A 23139-nucleotide genomic window follows, 5' to 3' on the forward strand; every position below is an offset into this window, starting at 1 on the left:
CTTCAGTTGAAGTTTGATTCCATCGATGTCCAGGACGGCATAAGTATAGGTTGATAAGAGTCTCCTACGTTGGGTTCTACTTCCGTTATCCATGAGCGACGTTACTAGCGCAGAAAGTGACCACACGCGAACAAACCCATGAAGACATGCCTAAAACGAAAAACACCAAGATCAATTTTCAGCATCTCAAATCAAGACAAAAAACCTCACTCACTCTTGCACGAGTTCAGGGAAAGCGCTAATGTTCTGAAACTTCCCAACAGAATACCTAACGCGATCGCTTGTTGAATACACACTACTCCCGGCTGATCTCCATCCGTTCTTGAGGCCAGGCAGGATGATGAATAAAATAAAATGTCTGTAGGCGGAAGCAAAACATGAGGTTCTCGATGTCAATGTTGGTGCTGGCTGTTTCAAAAATTGACTGGAGCATAGACGAATCAATGGGGCTGTGAAAAAAGTAATTTTTTAATAAATGTGAACGTGTTGAAGAAGCGTTTTTCGACATTTCTAAAATTAATTACTCACTCAATATCCGAGACGGTTCTGCTGCTGCAAAAATGAACGCAATACATTTTGGCGCGAAGTAAACGGCTACTGAAACTTCAGTGCTGCTAGTAAACAAATCGATGTGAAAAGGTATATTGACAGTTGAACAACTTTCCTTTTAAAAAATGCACTTTTAAAATTACAAGTCAAAAGTGAAAAAAACACATTCAAACAAAAAATTTAATTTTCATTTTGAATATTTTCGCAGTTAATACTACGAATTTTGGCAACCATTCAATATGAAAATGCATTATTTTTATTGATACAATTTTTGTTGTTTGTGTGTAGGTGCGCTAGTGTTCGCAAATGACAAGTGGAGCCACTTTCTGATCCAAAGTTCCACTCGTGTGTCAATACTCTTAAAGAACCCAATTTTAATCATTTTTGATTCTATTTTAATAACTTTTGATTGAATGTTAATCTTTTTGATTATATATTAATATTCAAAAAGAATAAAATTTAATACTGGAAAGATTAATTTGAATTTAATCATGCATGACCATACTGCCGAATAATCATGGCTCGGACTCAATAAGGTGAAGTGGGAATCTGCATACTCTCAAAGATAAATTAAATCAAAAAAGCTTAAAAAGTATGCAGATTCCCGCTTCACCTTATTGAGTCCGAGCCATGATTACTTCGGCAGTAGTCATGCATGATTAAAATCGAAATAATCTCTCCAGTAATAAATCTTATTCTTTTTCAATACTGATATATAGTCAAAAAAGATTACACACTTAGAAAAAATCACCGACTTCGGTAATTCATTTACCGAATTCTCAACAGCTGAACGGTCGGTAATGTTTTCGGTAATCTAGAACATTACCGAAAAATCTGTTAACTGGATCAAAAAAATTAGCTGTCAAATTTACCGAACGATCGGTAACGTTTACCGATGTGCATTGCTTGATTTGTAGTTGACTTTACCGGAGAACTGTAATTTTAAGGACGATATGCAAATCGAAAATTACCGAGAGATCTGTAATATTTGAAAAAGGGCACCGACTCAACTGTAATTTGCTTTAATATTGTTTCAAGCAAGGTTGCAAAGACTCATTTCAGCTAAAATAATGTTTTTCGGAATAATAAAACCAAAAGATGGTATGATGGCATGTTTTACTTGTAACTTACAAGAAGAGGTTACAAAGTATGCGTTGGAAACATAAAACCTGTAAATTTTGCTTTCTATGAGTCACAATCAGCGATTTGCTGATCGCTGAGTGAGTGAGTGAGTGAGTGAGTGAGTTTGTGAAAAATCGCTGATTGTGACTCTCGTGAAGTGAAATAAACAGGTTTAATATGTCAAACACATTCTTTGCAACCTCTTCTTGTATCCTACCAATTTAAAATTTGATCATGGCATCTAATTATTTCATAATTTAGAAAAACATTGTTTTAGCTGAAATGAGTCTTTGCAACCTTGGTTTCAAGGTGGCGGTCACTGCAACCCATGCAAAAATTTGGCTACAGTCGTGATCAATAAGTTAGTGTTGCAAATTGCACCACCAATGAACAAAACCGTTGGCGACGATCAAGGAAGCATTGGAAGAAGATTTCAAATGCTGTTTTCAGATCGTCGCCAACGGGAATGGAACTTGGACCGACAGAAAAAAACAAGCAACAACATCGGTATTTATTTAGATAACGAAAATTAATTATTTACGGAAAATATCTACGATTCGATCATCGCTCGGTTGCATAACAGCCTCCATAATTTCACCTTTTCTATTTTTCACAAGCACGAACGCTTTTAATGTATTTCGAAAATAACAATATGGTGGATTTGACGTTTACCTAGACCGTTACCGAACTCAGTAATGGAACGCTTTGTTTACCGAAACTTCAGTAAAATATTTCACCGAAGTCAGTGATGAAGCTGATTTACAGACCTGCCGGTAAAAATGTTTACCGTTTTCGGTAAATTGAAATAAAATTACCGAAATTCGGTCATTTCATTTCCAGTTTTCAGCAATAAAGCGAGAAAATACCGAAACATCTGTAATTTTTAGCATTACCGATCTAAGACGGTAATTTTTTTTACCGAACTCAGGGTCTCTGTTTAAGTGTGTAAAATTCAATCAAAATTTATTAAAATAAAATCAAAAATGATTCAAATTTATTCAAAAATAGAAAATCTACAATCTAATCAATCATGATTTAACTGGGATTAATATCAGATGCTTATTTTTTAGAAAAAGAGGATTAATTTTTAATCATTCGATATGATTAAACTGAGCTTAATGTCAAATTGATTAAATTTCAAGCAAAATGAGAATAGTATTTATCAGTGTACTTTTTAAGCTTTTTTTATTTAATTTATCTTTGAGTGTAGATTTACTTTTGGCAACCCTGGCTGAGAGAGTTGATAGAGAGGAGACTGAGTTGTACTTGATTGAGTTGGGTTGTTGGAGTGGTTCATCAGTTTGAGAGTAACATCGGTGGCGTCTAGAGGTCGAAGTATTTCGGTCAATTTGCACTAGAAAAGTAAGTGGTAGTGTTTACGGATTATTGTGATTAAGAGTAAATGTTTACTTATAAATTTACTAGCATCGGAAATCGGTCGAAACAGGTGCGATTTTTTAGAATAAAGCCTTTTTTCTGACTTGATCGGAAAGTAAAGTGCTTGGTCTAATTGGAAGTGTTTGTATTTGTGTGAGTGGTAAATTCATGCAAAAGAATACCAAGTATAAGTGTGTGCGTGTTAAACCTGATGTTAACAGTTGCGTTGCTTTCGGTGTTTACGTCTTGTGTGTACGCTGAAGCTGAAGAACAAACGGGATAAAGGTGAAAGAAGATAGAAAAATACACGTTTTGCTTCATTTTCTACTTCGCTATACACGGCGAGTCAATGATCTTGTGCAGGAGAAATAACAATTAAATCAAAAGCGTTCAATACAAGCGCAAATCGACTGTAAAAGTTTTCTTTTTTTTTGTTTAATGAATGAATGAAGAGAAAAGCAGGAAAAAAAAAAATCAGTGCATTCTTGTGTTATTATCGCGTGGCAGTGGAAAGGAAGAATACTATTATGGTTTGCAGTTTAGCGAATTGAAGCATCTTCAGTATAGTGCCATTGGATACAGAAACGAAGAAGAAGCTTAACAACCGCGGGCGGCAACCATCTGTTTGTTCTCTGGAGCTGATAAGAAATTGATTAAACAAAGTTAAGGAAAGATTCTTCCGGAATACTTATCTGGAGCAAGTTTGTTGCTATTTTTGCCGTTATACCTATGCCGTGTCGTAAGTACATCTAATATAAGCATACCAATACTCAGATAAAAACCGGTTTGAATGTTCCATGTTGCAGGTTCAACCTGTTAAGACTTAAGGGTCTGGAAAAAGGGCTATTTGAAAAAAACGTGTGCCATTTTGGCAATGAAATGGGTTAATAACATTTTCTTATTACTCTCTTACGTTTAATAGTTCTACCAAAAATCGCTCCGGAATTCAATGTAGTTTCTATAAAGGTTTTTTTATTATTATTTTCTCAATAACCCGTGTAAACATAAAATATGAATTATTGTGTTTTCTCCGATTTAATCAAAGTTTAGGAAACTGTCGTATCATTTCAAATCGAATTATGATTCAATCGAATCAAATTGAATTATGAATTAAGATTATTTTTGAATGTTGTCTTAAAATAAAATAATTTTTGTTTCCCCCGTGGATTGAATAGGATTGTGGCGTTAATTCGAGTAGATATTATTGTTGAAGTGCCAAAGAATCATTTGTGTTGAGAGTATTTTTCAGGGCGCGACCTTGGAAGCCTCCGTTGCGTTGCGTTTGCATTAATTTGACAGTTAACCCATGGGTTATCTGTCAAATTTACGTCAACGCAACGCAAAAGGATCCATTCTGCGTGGCTGTTTACAATCAGATAGATGTATTATGCATTTCCCACCAAACTGGACAAATAAGCGCGTTTTCACTTATTAAAAAGTGTGATAAAAGTGCACGTTTACGTCACATCGTTTGGTTGTCTTCGGTGCACTTATTCCTTATGGAGTAAGAAATAAGTGCACTGAAGACAACAAAACGATTTGACGTAAACGTGCACTTTTATCACACTTTTTGCATTTTTGGAGCAGTCCAGTTTTAGTTGCAACTAACATTCATCAAAATAATGCGTTGAATTCAACAATAAATACAGGGCTGTTTCAACAGGCGTGGATTTCGCGAATTTAACAATTTTCGCGGATTTGAACTTTCGTAAAAATTGCGAAACTGATGTGCTATCACAAAAAATACGAAATTATTTTTAATGGTGTGAATTATTTATGGTAATTTTTAGGAACAAATATCACGATATTCTTGTTGTCGTGTATTATGATGTACAGAGCAGAGTTTTTGGACGCATCCAGTCAATCAGTTTAAGTTTGAAATCTGCATACAGGTTACCAGTACAGAGGCGTACATTTTAAACTTTTATATTGGAATTGAAATCTGCAAAATGCGATCAAGCTCATTTCACAGCAACGGGACAGGCGTGCTATGTCACAGCATCGACACGCATTTTAACATAAGGGTATGCCAAAGTTAACTTAACTGATGTTAAGAACTTGTCAGTAAGTTCAGACCAATAGAACCAACTCAAATCTTGGCGTCAATATTAATAATGTATCTCTGTTGTTTATCTACGAATATTATTTGAAATTATCGGGGTTTCTTATACCTTTGCCATCTTTTCTTGTGATTTTACTTACTAAATTATTTAAATAAAATTAAACTGAAGTAACATTTTAGCTGGTTTTTATGCAGGGTGTCTACTCATTTTGACCGGAGATGAACCAGCTTCTGGCTGAAAATCTCCTTAATAAAGACAACCAACCAACCACTCATTTTGCCAAATAAAATTTCATGCGTTTTCCAAGTTTTTCGAGAACTTTTCGGGTAATTTCCATGTTTAAAAAAAAACTGTTTTCTAATTGCGTTAAAAAATATGTTATGTTTGGTAAAACAATTTTATTTTCACAAACGATTTCAAGACATAACAGTTAGTTTTACAATCAAAACCATTAAAATTGAAGTTTTGCATTTTAGCATATATTTAGCATAGAATTAATTTGAACAAGTCTAGAATCTCATAAAATATCAAAGCCTTAAAGCTTCGATTTCCAAATCTAAGATCTAGAAACTTTCTAAAGTGCCAAAATCCCAGAATTAAAAGAATGCCATTTGATTAATTTCAGGTTCGCAACATTTCGAATATTTTAGCTAGGTTTGGAACTTGAAAACTTCTGACGTTCCTTAATCTTCTCCCTATTTCCCTCCTCTATGCCCGAAATATTTCATTTTAAATAAAACATTTTGAACCTTGAAGATTTTTCTAAATCCATAACAATTTTCTAAGCATGAAATCTTAAAAAATCTAAGCCTTTCCCCAAACCTTGAATCTTTTTCCTTTTTCTGTGTCCAGGATCTCGGAATTTTTTTATGGAATAATTGAATTCTCTTATAATATCCTGGGAGAGCTTTACCCCATGCTGTAGGCAAACATTGAATCTTTATCCTTTTTCTGTGTCCAGGATGGAATAATTGAATTCTCTTATAATATCCTCCATAATTCTCTTTAAAAAATTCTCCCTCCCGTAGGCCATGATTAAGCACCTTGCCGAAGGTGGGAGAGCTTTACCCCATGCTGCATATGAGACCAAGACAGTGGCCCGAAGTGATGGTATCCCATATTCTTCTCATTAATTTCCTAGCCACGTCGTAGTACGTTTATATAAAGGCACTGACATCAGGTGTGATACCCGCGGGTTTTGCCACAATTCACTCTTAAATTTGACGAAACTAGTTAGATAATGTACATTCTATTTCTATTACAATTTTTTTAAGGGAAAACGCGTGGGGTGCGACACATCTAAATCTCAATTTAAGATTGTCAAAAAATCTCACGATAGCGATCAATCTAGGAGAAATCTTTATTCATCTCTTGCATCTAAATCCATCTACTTGCATCGCTCTCCACCTTTTTGCAGGAAATTTTCAAAATCTTTCTCAATCTTCCTCCTATCTACTAAGTCTGCGCGCATACAACAGCAGAGCAAATTTTTCCCTGCATCTTAGATAGAGTCGCTCTCATCGTGAAAACGACTAAAAGTGCACTTTTCAATTTCGTTTTTCATTTATTTATTATCATTGAATAAATAACCAAAATACCTATAGTACAGTTGGTATTATAAATAATGTATGTATTGCTTTTTGTTTTCATTGAAGTATTACTAAGGGAATAATGATAGCGGCGCCGGTGGTGTAGTGGTAAGCGTGATTACCTCTCACCCCAGCAGGCCTGGGTTCAATCCCAGTCGGCGCCGCCGGAATGTTCTGAGGCATAACATCTCTGATCACGCCTTCCTTCGGAAGGGAAGTAAAGCCGTTGGTCCCCGGTTCATGAGTTGATGAGTCGATAGGTAGGGTCCAGGTGTGGGAGCTGCCTTCCTGGCGTCGGTAGCATTGGTGCTCAGCACGGAAAACAAGATCGACGGAAAACAAATCAAGGAAAAAAAAAAAAAAAAGGGAATAATGATAAACACCATTTTTGTACATGATATTGTAACTATTCTTATATGTGCTTCATTTTGATTTGGGATAAGTGTTTGAACTATGGCTCGGGATTTCCACTGTGGCGTACTTCTATTGTGACATACCCATGCTTGGCATACATAGTTTTGGTCACGATTTACTCATTTGCTTATAACTTTACACAGAGTTGACGAAACATAGTTCTTTTTGAAGCAGTAGATAGAATAGAGTTTAAGCTTGTTATAGATACATAAAACAAAGTAGATTTTAATTCTAGTAATAAACTTTATTTGTTTTTGCGTTGTAAAAATGAAGTGAGAAATGCTCGCTGCACATTTCGGACTTTAAGAGTAAAAATTCATTAGTGTTGATTCAAATGTTAAGATTTATCTACTTTTTGCATATCTATAGTAAGCTATAATCCTAATCTATCAATTACTTTAAAGAAAAACTAATTTCAACAACTGAGTGAAAAGTTATTTACAAATGAGCAGTTGGTGTGTACAACTGTGTATGCCAAGAATGGACATATCCATACGTATTTTTGTGGTGCGACATAGTGGAAGCGTGTGAGCATAGTTGGAGCATATACCCTATATAATTTAAAAATATGCTTGGGAACTAACTTCAAAATGAAGCATTTTAGTCACTTGAAGGTGTCACCTGGGCCGAACCAAGATATAATAAATAGGTATAGGTCAAAATTTATTATTATTATCTCTATTTAGGAGATTTTCAGCCGCAGGCTGGTTCATCTCCGGGAGCCCCAGAAGGGGGCTTCCCTAATTACATAGTTGAGATTTTGGAGAACCCAGAAGGGGTTCTCCTAGAGGTTGGTGGAGCTCCAGAAGGGAGTCCCCTTAGTACAGAGTATTTTTAAACAGAGTTCATTATAGTTCCTGTCTTGGTTCTTAGCGTGGTTGGCGGATCATGGTGTGAATGGCGGTGGTCGTTGTCGAAGGCAGTCAGGTAATCGTCATGTAATATCCAGGCTTACTCCAGTGGTGTCCATGTTCGAAGTGTAGTCATTGTATATATATTGATTATATTTTATCGAACAGCATCTTTTAGGAAAACTATTAGGGCTGCTTCCGTGGACGGGTCGTTAGAGAGGGCGTTACGTATGCTGTTCGGTATTCCATAGAGGAGCCGGATGTTATGGAAGCAGGGACAGTTTATAGGTCAAAATCGAAAGTACTTGAAACACGTTTAGTTTTAGATTACAAGCACAAGTACAGGTACTTAATAAAGCATGGGTTATGATTGATTAGGTGAATTAGAGATTTCAATAATTTATTAAATTAGACTAATGAGATATCATAATCATCAAATGAACTTAAATAAGAAACTTCAGAACACAACAACAAAATTAGGATGCGGGGGTCCGCTTAGGGAGGCAACTAACCTTTAAAGTTGTAGGATAAATCTTCCTATTTAGTCTTGAACTTCAATGAGAAAACGCAAGCAGACCAGTAGCATTAAGCCGATTAACAAGGAGAGGAATAGTTTAGGAAATAAGTAAAATTAGAGGTATGTGACAATTAATAACTTTTAATCTTTTGTAGGTATTGTTTCTCTGATATATGCGGTTAAAGCATTTGAGTTAACTTATTTCTTAGTGTTCAAGTACTTACATTTGTAAACAGCAGTTAATGTCAATGTTAGCTATGCAATTGAAACAAAGCTCAATAGTTGTTAATTGACGGGACAACAAGCGAGAGTGAACGAAAACAGCAATTGAAAAAAGCCACGGAATAAAATCTTTAAAAACTCAACTTTCAAAATTAATGGCTAGCGAAAAAGCGTGCTCAGCAGTTCCATTTCAAATGACGAATTTTATTTAAATTTTTTGATCGACCTTCTACGATTATGTTGCAACTTTGCACAGTTGTTTGTGATTGTCCAACATGCCATTTTAGATATTTGGTTCCCTAGTTTTGTACACGACTAACACTTGAAAAGGCTTATGCAAAAATGATACGCATCAATAGAAAAACATATATCTTGCGAACGATTTGTTTGATTGAGATGGTGTCTTCGAAGAAGTTGCGGACAAGTATTGTGCCTTTCAAGAAAAAATATACACTGTAAAAAATTATATTTTTTTTTTACAAAAAACAAAATCAAAATTATCAAAAAAAAAAAAATTAAAATTACTCAAATTGCATATTTTTTTAAATTATATTTTTTTTATTTATTTTGTAGTTTAGATAAAATAATACCTACTGACACTGTGCATTTCCTGGGCAAATCATAAACAAAAAAGTTATGAATTATTGAAAAAATAAGTATTTTCCAAAATACTACCTACAGTTATCGAATATCTTTAAAATAGTGTTAATATTGAAACACATTAAATTTACAACAAAAAAGCTCATAATGCTTATATTGCCCAAAGTTGTTATTTTCGAGTTACTCGTAGGTTAAAATTCACTTATCGCATATTTCAATGCGAGCTGAAAAGCTACAGTGACCTAGTGAGCACCATAGCTCGAGTCGTCTGTTAGTATTGTGTATTATATGGAGAGACTATCTAGGTTATAGCCTATTAAGACTGCAGCTCGTAAACTCTCGAATAATAATAATAATAATAATAATAATGATTTTCTTTAAAAAATTCTACAGAACACTCCCTGACTAAACTCTGCAATGCTCTTCATGTTATTAATAATTCTAGCAATTCCCCGAAAAATACTGTAGTAGCCCTCGATTGCTACTCTGTTATTGCCAGATTAGCTGTTATCACACAGAGAACCAATAGATGATGCTTGGGACTAGCAATCATCCTCAATGTGTAAAAACTAGGCTATACCAGCGTCGGCCGCGCCCGAACGCATGTCAAGAAAGGAATTGATAGGAATGTGTTGATGTGACACTCGCTTTGATGGAAGCCGAGAACACCCCTGCACTTCCACGCGGAATCACTGGGATATTGGGTAAAAGGGTTGGAATTGCAGCAGGGTTCGTTTTGGTAAACTATAAGCTGAATTGATGTCCTAACGATAATATAACGCGAAGGAGCTTGGGATTGAACCCATGATGTATTCTTCTCAGTAAGCAAAAACGTTTGCCACTAAGCAAACATGCTCCTTTTAATACAACACACCAATCATCGATTTGTTGTTATTACAATGTATTCACATTAACAAATAAAGCGATTAACGAATCTTGAATGTGACGGGGGGGGGGGGGAAGGGGGGAGCTTGAGATTAAACTCATGATATTCTACTCAGTAAGCAAATATTGTTGCTCTAATGCCACCAAGCGCCTCATATCACATCATACAAACTACGATCGCTTTGTTATTGCAACCATTCAAAACCGGCCCCGACGATGACGTTGATGACGATGTTTCACAAAACACGATAATCAAGCAATGTTACTATAAGCCTCCTTAATATGATAGGACCTGGGACTTAATCAAACTCAAACTCGGCGGTACCCTTCACACAAGAATAAGCCTCTACAACCGATGATCTTTTAAACCTGGAGGCTACGAAAAAGCGCTTATGCCTTCATCAAATTCTTCTTTTACTCGACGTTCGTTGTTTCGATTTGGTCCTTACGTAAGACGGGAACAAAACCCTTAAAATTTGTTTTTTTGGGCTACCTTGCCCCTTACTTCACAAAGTAAACTATGACTGACGCGATGATTTTACCAGCATATAAATATTGCACATCTTTTAAGTTATCTCGACTGAACTCTATTGCGTTTTAAAACGACTGTTTTATCCTTCATATTTCACCGGGCCACCCTGATTATGCGTCAAACCATCCACCAGGGCGGTGGTCATGTTAAGGACACATCAAAAACTAATCGGTCATGTGCCAAGCTTGCATGTTCGATCGCGACATTTATTTGCTTAACTAATCATGCTTCAACATGAAAAAAAAATCATAATGCATTATTCGTAGGCACCTAATCGTAAAAAACCGAGGAACATGCCTCACGCATCAAGTTCGTCTCTCTGGCAAATGGGAAACGATGAAACTAGCAATTCCCCGAAAAATACTCCTGATAAAATCACTTGGAGTTCTTCTGAGCATGCACTTAGTATTTTCCTGAACTTCCCGTGGAATTCTTTGAAATGTTCCTCATAATTTCCTTGGAACTCTCTTTTGAATTTTCTAAAAATTATCTCCGGTATATCCTTGGAATATTTCTCGGAATTCATTAGAAATTTAAAACTCTTTTGGAATACCTCCAAGAAGAATTTTTTTTAGTATTATTGTTCTTAAAAATGAAAACACCAAATTAAATTAAATTAAGTTAAATTTTTATTGAGACTTTGATGTTCATAATTTTTAAGTTAATTTGCATTTCAAATTAAAATCTATTATTGTTTTAAAAGAATGTTTCAGAATAGTTAGGTCGCTTTGGTTCACTAGAATTTCATAATGTAAGGGTGTTTATCTTCACTAAATAGGGTGGTAGAGGCATAGAATGCTCTCAATTAAAATGTGGAAGTTCTTCAAAGAACACTAAGTTGAGAGCATGCAAAAACAGCTTATAAGCTTATTTGTCACGGATTAGTATTTGAAGTAGCGGATTTCTTTTGAAAAATCGCGGATTTCGCGGATCAAATTTAGAAAATCTTGTAATAGCTGTGCAAATATTGTTGAGTCAGACCTTAAAAGATTTTATTGTTGTATTGTACAATGAAGTATTTCATCAAATATTGTTTTTAAATCAACAAAAGTCATACACACTTAATTCAGATCACCGAAGTCGGTAGGAATTTACCGGGTTTTTGAACAGCAGAACAACTCGGTAAAATTTTCAAATGACCGTTACACGTGAGAAATCAAGAAAATTTATAAATTTTATTTTTCATCAATAAATGGGGTAAACTGAACAACTTCTGTACAAGTTCGGGATAATTTTTTTAATAGTTGGATTTTTCACTGATTTTTAAACTTTTACCGAACAGTTCTGTTGTTCAAATTTACCGAACGACAGAGGCCTGGATTAGTGTGTAGTGTCAAATACCTAGGATCATGGAAGCTCAGGGAACTTATTGTATGACTTAGAATCTCAGGGATATATTTGTTAATTATTTCTGATAAATGATATAGGAATGTGGAATCGGAGACAGAAAAAAATATATAAAATAATAAATTCTGGTAAACCCGAAATTATATTATTTTCGTGAATTCTTCAAGCTGATCTTCTGGAAATCCGTAAAAATTACCAAGTTATGAAGCTGACCCACGAGCTCCGAGATTGGTTCGAAAACACTTCTATTTGGTATACTGCTCTGTGCGGTATAACAATCCCATTAGAATAGGAAATCAAGCAAAGATGGGACTGTTATTCCGCACAGGGCATTATATTAGATTTATTTAGGGTTTTGATATGAATATATAATAAATAGAAGTTCCAGATTAACATTAAATGGGGTCAATTAGCTCTGTACAAAACCTAGAATATCCGTACCTTTACATGCATGAAACAGAATACATCTAATTCAATCTAATTAATCTAATACAAACGAGGCCAGTACGAGAAAGCAAAATTATGAGGTTAGATAACGCTTAATCATTTTTCTTGTCAACATTGATGTTTGCAGCATATCTGAGATATGATAAAAACATCAAAACGGCCAGGCCTCCTGCGTTGCATTTGCCGCAAAGATGATTCTATGAGATGATTCGAGTTTAAATAAATATATTTAAACAGCGATGCATTTCGTGAATCTACAGCAGTGGAAGAATGCGTTAACATACCGTACCAAACGCTCCTAGCTACGTAAGAGTGAATTTAACAATCATATGTGATGTAATGAATGGTTTATATAATATAGTATAATTGAAGGATCTCACCAAATGCCTCCAATGTTCTCCAAATTCCTAATTTATAGATGAAAATGGAATGATCTCATCAAAACTAGTCTGCTTGACTGTGTTCATCAACTTTTCCGGACAGCCACTTCCACGTTTATGCAAGGGGAACAACTTAATTCTATGAGGTATGGTGAACGGAAACACACTTTATTCTATAACACCTTCCTGTAACATTAAACGACAAATAGAACCAAACAATACAACAGATGAAATAGAAGAGACTGCAAGACTTCTTCAAAACTGGAATTTTGGGCTTCGGTGAACAAATCAGAACTTGAAAAAAAACTGCATTCACAACCGTAGCTGAACCTAAATTATCACGTTCCCGCATAATCACAACACACCACGTGTGATCGAGTTGATATTGAATTAATTAAACATCGGCGACGACAACGATGAACTGTCACGCAAAACGAGGAGTCAGTAGAAAAACGGTAGTATAGAAGCCATCCACTTGGAATGACCTCCTCGGAAAATTCAACATGATTTCCGATTCCGACCGAACACGTTCCATTTCACCGCCGATATCACTAGTGTTACGGCGAGCAGACGAAACCCCCCGGTTCAGCAGTTAGTGAGCTACCCGACGGTAACGTGAGCGAGGCGGCGAATCGGAGCGATCTGTCTATTCGCCGTCAAACCTGAACATCTATCATTCGAATGGAGCTGAGTCACGATCGACGATTATCATTAGTTGCAGTTTTCATTGTTTCATTCGATTAAGTGAGTTATGAGTGATCAGTATTGAATTTGATAAAAAATTTACATCGTTTTCTATAAGTTTATTATAAGTTCCTAAGTAATCTAAACTAGTAAACGCTAGGGCTGTGGCAGGAAAACATCCGAACTTATTTGCAACCGGAATCGAATACCAAGATTCTTAAAGCCATTAATAAAAGTGCGCTAAACGGACTTGGTCTTTCGAACTAAATCTTTAAGAATCATGTCCTCGTCAGGATGGGTAAGGATGGAACCTCCGGTCATGATTGCCACTCGTGTAATCGACCTGATACGGCAGATGCGATGGTAGCATGTGACACCTGCAGTTGCTGGTATCACTTCGGATGTGCAGGAGTAGATTCAAGCGTGGAAAGTCGCCACTGGATGTGCCAGAAATGTCAAGCTAAAGGCATATCTTCTTCGTCCAATGTCACTGGGAATGAAAACGTCTCTCAGCAAAAAACCCTACTGGTTAAGGATCCCAAGGTTCAATCCACCAAACGGACTAACAGGAGGACATCTCAGGCGAATTAAAAAGACTGTCGACATACCACTACTGTCACAGCGTGGAAACGTAGCGTCCAGTGTACGATCGGCGGTGCTTGAGGTGCAATTGGAATTGTTGAAAGAGCAGGAACGTTTACAGGAAGAGGAGCTGAAACAAAAAGAAGAGCTGGACCGTCTCGAGTTTGAGAAAAAGCAACGACAAATCAACGAGCGACGCCGACGTCAGGAGGAGGAATCACAGCTAAAAAGGAATCGATAGAGAAGCGCCAGGAACTGGTCAGACAGCAGGCCCAGAGTTGTTTTGGGTTCCAGAATCTCCAAAATATTCAACGGAAGCAAGGTGCAGGGTCAGCGCTGATTGAAGGGCAACGAGTGGAAGGATCTCTCGAATAGGGACTATGCCACCAATACCAGTACCAGGACCAGAACCGTAACCAGGACCATCACCGTCACCATGACCATCACCATCACCATGGCCATCACCATCACCAGCACCAGCACCGGAAGACCCAGTAATTCAGCTTGCTCACCGGTTCCGAAAAATTCCACTAGGCGATGAGAATCGACGTTCGTAACAACCCAACCTATTGGTACCCCCTGCTTATTTGAAAATCGCAGCACGCTAGGTTATGAGCAAGGATCTTCCAGCGTTCAACGGAAACCCGGAAGACTGGCCGATGTTTATTCGGATTTTCGAGGAGACTACGGCTGCGTGCGGCTTTTCGAACGTGGAAAATCAAGTTCGGCTCCAAAAGTGCCTACGGGGTAGCGCTTTGGAAACCGTTCGTATTCAGCTCCTGATGCCTGAAGGGGTGCCTCACGTCATAAAGACCCTAAAAATGCGGTTCGGCCGACCGGAATTGATTATCGGTTCTATGCTGGAGCGGATTCAACGACTTCCCTCTCCCAAGCCGGATCGTTTAGAGACATTAATTGATTTTGGACTAGCCGTCCAGAACTTGGTCCTTCATCCTACAAGCGGCCAAACAGAAAAGTCATCTCAACAATCCAACTGTGATGCAGGAACTCGTACCGAAACTGCCAGCGCAACTGAAGTTGGACTGGGCTAAATATAAATTGCTCAACTCGGCGGCCACCCTCGCTACTTTCGGAATCTTCATTCAACAGTTGATTCAAGCGGCAAGCGAAGTTTGTTTCGATGTCCCGCTCAACGCGACCACTAGACCGGAAAGACCGAGAAATAAGGAGAAACCCGTAGAGAAACCGAAGGGCGGTATTGATCGGACTCAAAAAACAATGAACCATCAAAGAAACCCGTTAAACTTTGCCTTTTTTGCAGTGAATTCAGGAAAAGAAACATCGAGAATCGCTTAAATTTCGTACGGCAGAATAACCTTTGCCGCATGTCGGGAAAAACATCATTCTCTCCTGCATCCACCAATATCTAGTGACCCAATGCACTCGTCCGTGAACACCAGTAATCAAGATCTGCTTCCGTATTTTCGCATACTCCCGGTGATTCTACACAAGGATGGTATGCAGCAACCCATATTTGCGCTCATTGACGAAGGATCCTCATCGACACTTTTGGATCATTCTGTGGCAGATTCTCTTGGAATCGATGGTCCAGTAGAACCATTGACGCTACAGTGGACCGGGAACATCACACGCAAGGAAAGCACCTCCAAACGTGTACAGGTTTCGATCTCCGGGAAAGGCAAGCCGCAGAAACATCGTACAGTCGATCATCTCCTGCTTCCGAAACAGTCGTTGCTGTAGCGGGTATTGAGTGAAAAGTATCCACACCTACGTGGATTACCTATCGACGACTATGAGGTGGTGGAACCGAAGCTGCTCATCGGGTTGGTTAACCTAAGACTTGGGATACCACTGAAAGTTAGAGAAGGTGGACGAAATGAACCCATTGCATTGAAATGTAGATTGGGTTGGACGATATACGGTAGCAGTGCGAGACGTTCACCATTAGCAGTGTCAGTAAATTTCCACGTACCGGCTATTACGGATCCTGATCGAGAATTGAATCAGCAACTGAACGATTATTTCACGCTGGAGCTGGTTCAGCGTTTGCCATTCCGGAGTCAGAAGTGGACCAAAGGGCGTGACGATTGCTGGAGGACACAACTCGTCGATTATCCAACAGATTTGAAACCGGCTTATTGTGGAAATCGGACAACATAGAGTTTCTGGATAGCTACCCCATGGCTGTTCGGAGACTTGAAGCATTGGAGCGGAAACTGGTCAAAGATCCTGTCTTGAAAGTACGGGTACATGATCAACTGGATGAATACGTGACAAAGGGTTACTGCCATCGAGCTACTCCGGACGAATTAGCTGCTACCGACAACAAACGCGTCTGGTATCTGCCTGTGTGTGTCGTCAAGAACCCAAGGAAACCCAACAAAGTGAGATTCGTATGGGACGCTGCAGCGCAAGTCAACGGAGTAAACTTACCTTAGAATATTTTCTGTTTCTACTTAAACAATATATGCCCACACAGACATCAAACAACAAAATGTAATGCTTTAATATGGTGTAATTTGTTGACATGGGTCTATGGAAGTCGCAAGAAAACAATGATTAATGTAATTGTTTACATTTCTAGTTAAGCTAGTATGTGCTATGTTGTAATTGATAGCACAAAATTTTATAAAATGTTTATAGACATGAGCTGAAAGCTGAAAGTATAGTTATGTTTCCACATTGAATATAATATTCTTCTTTTAATCATCCTTTGTATAACAACAGTTTGTTCAACATTTTTGGTGTCAACGGGTGACCTGTAGAGAATTTTATGCACATTTTCGACAATGTATCGCTGTAGATGTAGAATTACGAGAAACTTATGAAAAGGATTTATTTTCGAGAAAATTCCAATTTTCTAATGTCCGGTGACCAGTCTTCACGAAAACATGTACCATGTTGAGCTTGTGCACAAAAATCAAAGCGAATGTTCAGCTTGAACTTACGCGCAATTTTGCGTTTGTGCACGGAGTAAAATTATAAAATTATAATATAAGACAAAAACGCTGCAAACCGAGACTCGAACCACGAACCTCATCAGGCCTGCGTCTTGACCACTCGTCTATTTTAAAGCGTGGGTACTGGTAAGGTTAAAGGCATATAAGAAGCGCTCATAATAGGTAAAGGATCTCATTCGTCTGCCCTTTATGCAAGCCGTCTCCCATATCTGCACAAGCGCATGAGTTTGCACATGGTTGTAAACTTCTAGATAGAGCTAGAATTAGGGCGTAACAGCCTTTGTAAATAATGACTTCTCTCGATGATTTCTAGGAATTCAAGGCACGTCTACATAAAGCAACATATCCATTGAGTAGGGGAAGTCTTTCCCTACTCGATGGTTATGTTGGTTTGCGTAGGTTTGCCTTGAACTCCTAGAAACCACACTCCGGTGGCAGAAACATCATCCACGAACATTTGGCTTGAAGCCAAAGTTGTTGGTTCTTTGGCTCGATTATCTGCCAATCTAAGACAGCTGATGCAAACATTGAGAAATTATGCTCCGTTCACATAGATGTTTGATTTGTTGCGTTCAACAAGCGCGTACTTTTTTTTTTCCTTTGGTATGTTTTCCGTGCTGAGCACCAATGCTACCGACGCCAGGAAGGCAGCTCCCACACCTGGACACTACCTATCGACCCATCAACTCATGAACCGGGGTCCAACGGCTTTACTTCCCTTCCGAAGGAAGGCGTGATTCAGAGATGTTATGCCTCAGAACATCCCGGCGGCACTGACTGGGATTGAACCCAGGCCTGCTGGGTGAGAGATAATCACGCTTACCACTACACTACCGGCGCCGCTGTCAAGCGCGTACTTGTAGGAATTAAATATTTATCATATTATTTTTTTGAATTAGGCAAGCTAATCATGAAAAATTCTAGTTTCATTAACGATTATTCACACAAGATTTTTTAACGCATACGTGTCGTCAATGCACATATAAACATAGCATAACAACTGTAGGCTACAGTGCTGACACCACCGATGGTGGTGGCTTCAGCAACCCTCATTCTTGGCAAAGGATTGAGAAATCACCGAGAGAAGTTATTGTTTACAAAAGCTGTTGAGTTCAAACTTGTGTTGAGTCAATCATATCCTTCTCAATAATGAGAGAATGAGCTGAAAAAACCTGAAATCGTGCTCGACCATCTTCGATTTGGATGATACATGGCCCATATTTTCAGTATGATAGACCAAGTATTTTCCGCAGGAGAGGAGACCCTTTTGACTCAAGGGTAATTTTTGAAAAGGGCCTATGTGTTTTTGCACACATACTTTAAAAAAAAAATGTAGTTCGAAAACAGTTGGTTGTAGAAAAAAATTTACTAAAAAGGAGTTGTAGGAAACTAATAAGGCTTTATAAAAAAAAAAATTAACACGAAATTTTTTTTTCCGTTTTTTTACAAAAAAAAATTAAAAATAAAACTTTAAATTCAAATTACAAAAAAAAACGTATTATTGATTTTTTTTTAATTTTTTTTATAAAAATTTGAATAGAAAGCAGAAGTTTTGAAAACAACTCTAGGATGGACAAACTTTCAATAAAAAAGTTTTTCTAAGAGCAACTTTTGAGGCATTTTTGAAAATTTCATTATTTACGGCAAAATGTTCAGTTTGATGTCAGTATATGATTATAAAAATCATTGCAAACGATAGTGCTCATATCGATAAACTTCCTAAATATAACCGTTTTCGAGATATTTCAAATTTACTTTCATCAAAATCAATTTTTTGTAGAAAATAAGCCATTTTCATGAGTTAAATTTATTATTCAGAATCAGGTATAATTAAAAATTTAAGTTTGATCGTAATCTCTGAAGTTTTAAAACACGATACAATTGCGGTGCAAGTATTTATTTCAAAATTACTGACCTTTTTGCAAACAAAAATAAAGTAAAAAAAGCGATGTTTATGTCTGATGGAGCTGCATCCCCATCCCCCAGTCTTTGTAAATTTAAAACGAAGTACAATATTGATGTCGAATGGCACTTCGCATGGCAAGGGACCATGTGACGCGATTGGTGGCACATTAAAACGAATGGCAAGGAACGCAAGTGTGGCTGTAAAACACGAACATCCAATCACAAGTGCAGCAGAGTTATATGCATGGGCGGCTAACCAGAAGAGTAATGATTATTTAACAAAAATGTTATTTTGTTTTGTGTCACAAGAGGAATACGAACAGAATGGAAAAGCATTTTTGAAAAGGCCAAATAAGAAAATATCACTGTATTGTTCCGATTTCCGAAAATAAAATATCAGCGAAACTATTTTCGAATGACGAAGAACGCACCATTCATAACATATAAAAACATACCAATCAAAAGTTCATCAAATAAAAATATATCCAACGAAAAGGTTTATGTACAAATTATTATTATTAAAGACGATCGAAAGTAATAAATGTAAGATGCAAATAAAAACGCATGGATATTTCATTTATTTATCTTTATTTATCTTATAAGTTTAAACCCAATTTTCCTATATTCTATTGGTGCAAGGGTAAGTTGATGCATATCTTGCAAAACTTATCATATTTGATGGACAATCACGTATAATTTACGAAAAGGGCATATTTTCTGCAAAAATTGATTATGATGAAAGTAAATTGGAAATATCTCGAAGACGGTTACATTTAGGAAGTTTATCGATATGAGCACTATCGTTTGAAATGATTTTTATTATCATATACTGACATCAAACTGAACATTTTGCCGTAAATAATGAAAGTTTCAAAAATGCCTTAAAAGTTGCTCTTAGAAAAACTTTTTTATTAAAAGTTTGTCCATCCTGGAGTTGTTTTCAAAACTTTTGCTTTCTATTCAAGTTTTTATTAAAAAAATATAAAAAAAAATCAAAAATACGTTTTTTTTTTTATTTGAATTTTGAGGTTTATTTTTATTTTTTTTTGTAAAAAAACGAAAAAAAAAATTCCGTGTATATTTTTTTTATAAAGCCTTATTAGTTTCCTACAACTTCTTCTTAGTAAATTGTTTTTACAACCAACTGTTTTCGAACTACATTTTTTTTAAAGTATGTGTGCAAAAACACATAGCCCCTTTTCAAAAATTACCCTTGAGTCAAAAGGGTCTCCTCTCTTGCGGAAAATACTTGGTCTATCATACTGAAAATATGTGCCAAGTATCATCTAGATCGAAGATAGTCAAGTTTGGTGACTGACCGATTTGGCGTGGAATTGTTTCAAGAAATTAATAGTTGGTTAGTTGTGTATTTCCGCAGAGTATTTCTATAATGAAAAGAAAAATAAAAACTCTCACATATCCTGTCAGATTACAGAAGAACATCAGGGCAGTTAGGCCGGTAGCTCAGTTTACAAAGCACTAACTTTTTAAGGTTTCTGCTTAGTCTTGTTCCCACCGCGTAGAATGCACTCGATTTTATCTTTTAAATATAGCGTCTTAGGGAGAGGGTTTCGTGGGTAAAGTTTTACCTTTAATAATATTTAGAAATGCTGCCCTAGACATCAAATACTTATGATTTACAAAAAGTAGGCCTACATAAAAAATACCGCTTTAAAGGCGTTTTCACAATATTTTACGTATGTAGGTGAGAGTTTTTTGAACTATGTGCGTCTGTTTTTTTTTTTCAATGCACGATGACTAGAATGTAATATCGTTTGTTTTTAGTACATCAGAACTGGAAACCAGAATAAGATGAGTTGTACAAACAAGTTATGGACATATAGACTGATCCCAAGTATTATTACAAGGCTGTTATGGCACCAAAATTACTATTTGGGAAATTGGTTTTCCCAAATGTAGCAATAATTCTCAAGATATTTATTTAAATGCTGACCACCAACTGATCAAGATAGATTAAACATCTACCTCTCATGTATTTTGTCTTCGGTATATTATGACGAGTTGAATCCCGTTGGTGTTTAGTCTGATGAACGTTTCCGTCATCGGCTCAAACTTATGTGCTATGATGTCAATGTCATTGGCGAAGCCAAGAAGCTGGACCGACTTCCTGGAAATCATATCACTCGTGTCCTATCCCCGCTTTTCGGATCACACTTTCCAAGGTGATTTTAAACAGCAGACACGATAGCCCAACAACTTGCCGTATCCGCCTGGTATTACCTCACGAACTCTTTTGCAATCGGTGATATACGATGGCATAGTATTTGAGAGAGAACGATGAGTTTCGATAAGTTCAATGTCGTGAACTCGGTCGGGTGCGATGTATATCACACATAAGTACAGTGTGCGATCGCTCAACTTGACAGTTACCTATGCCTGTTCAACGCAGTTCCACATGTTGTGCTCTATGGCTCTAGCATTCAACTCTGATCGAACAGCAATTAGAACACCGCCACCAGCGGACTTTTTACTATTGTTCGGGTTTCGATCGCAGCGAAATACCTCGTACTCACATCCGAACGCCTGACTGGAAAACGTTGGAGAGTCTAGCCATGTCTCGGTTAATACTATTACATCGTAGCAACGGTCCGATACAGCTAACATGTACTCGTGAACGTCAGAATTCGTTCCGCCGATGTTTTGGTAGTATATGATGATATCCTGTTTCCGGCGTACATCCGTGCTAGGTGGAGCGACGTCCCTGGAAATCACGTAGGCGACAGGTAGTAAACGTACATTACTATTACCAAGAGGATACTTGCCATAGTGAACGCAATCGACCGCAGGTCCGGAACGTCTGTGATGAGCGGAGACGGCAGACAATGCTTTCCACATTGCGGCCCGGTTGAGAAGTTGAACCTTTCGTCGGAAGAGTAGAAGACGGCAAAGCCACGTTTTGCATCGGAGTATTCGTGAAGATCTGAATGTGGGAGAACTCATCAGGCAGTGAAAAGCTCTTATCGGAAAAATATTTGCCTGTGCAAGCATGGTGGAAGATCCCCTTTCCACCACCACCCGCAGGACCGAGTCGACTGCGATGAACGCAGGTTACAGTTGGCGGGACTGAGGTGGGCTTCCATCAAGCTTTCTACGGTGCGTCTCGGTGACATCCCTATGTCTTCGGATAAAGCGATTAGGCGTCGTCTGTTGTGTTGAGGGCTCGTAAAGGAACAGAAGTACTGAGAGGTACTGGTGTCCCGAAAGGTGTAACAGTAGGAGTACTAACGGGAATTGCTGGAGTAGGGTCCACAGCTTCATCTTTGAGATCCAAAGGAACTCCGAACTTGAATGAAATGAAATTCATCGATCTAAGGTCGGCACCTTTTTTCACAAATGATTATTTGGTTCATTAGTCTGCAGGCCGTCACGAACGAGCTTTTCGACCACATCTTGCTATCATGACAGATACACCCAGAACAGTTTCGAGGGATGGTTAACATCCAGTGTTTTGATGTTACCAATCACACTAGTTCCAGAAGTCGTCTTGTTTCTGTATCATCTCGGCAGCGTTTCGATGGGCGATCACGGTTTGGACCAGCAACACAGGGAGTTGAAGCGATTACCATGTCGGCAAGTTGAGCAACCTGAGTGTTGTTCTTGACCATTTCGTTTTTCAACTCAGAGATTCTGGTCAGTTGGTTTCCGATAACCGCGGAGCATTGCCGATTGAAAAAAACTGCATTTTTGAAGCGAGCCACCTTCATCAGTTTAGAACACTCGTCACACATCCAAAACACATTGTTTTTCTCACGACCTATCCGAAGGAATGGGATGATCAGATTGAGGCATCTCAAATGGTACACCTGATTATAGAACCCCATGCATTCAATGCAGTCTTCATCATCGTTCACTCTATTCACACAGCGGTCGCAAGCGGCAGCACCACTCATGATGCAGTCGAATGTGCTCCCGTAAAAAAATCCATGGACATTTTTGTTGATTACCATAAAATCACAACGAAATTCATGATTCACAACAAAGAAAATCATGGTATATGAAAAATTTACAGTAAAAAAAAATGGGGATTGTTAAGCATCTTAACAAAAAAAACTGATTTTTTCTCGAGCAAATTGATCTCATCACATGAATTTTCTTTTTCATTTAAAATCG

At 37.5% G+C, this 23139-nt stretch overlaps 1 protein-coding gene across 3 annotated transcripts in view; it reads left to right on the plus strand.

The window, feature by feature from the left end:
• Positions 1 to 2960: 2960 nt before the first annotated feature.
• The window catches only part of stan (Protocadherin-like wing polarity protein stan), a 102534-nt gene continuing 82355 nt past the window's right edge, over positions 2961 to 23139 (plus strand). For 2 of the 3 annotated variants that reach the window (XM_065226384.1, XM_065226383.1), the window contains exon 1: positions 3062 to 3787. The gene's annotated coding sequence lies outside the window, so the exon portion shown is untranslated. Of the gene's footprint in view, positions 3034 to 3061; positions 3788 to 23139 lie in introns of those variants that run through there. The other variant, XM_065226385.1, reaches the window with a different exon arrangement.

Source organism: Ochlerotatus camptorhynchus, unplaced genomic scaffold (genome assembly GCF_037179485.1).
Source record: "Ochlerotatus camptorhynchus isolate MF236.1 unplaced genomic scaffold, CSIRO-AGI_Acam_v1.1 ptg000250l, whole genome shotgun sequence".
NCBI lineage: Eukaryota > Metazoa > Arthropoda > Insecta > Diptera > Culicidae > Ochlerotatus > Ochlerotatus camptorhynchus.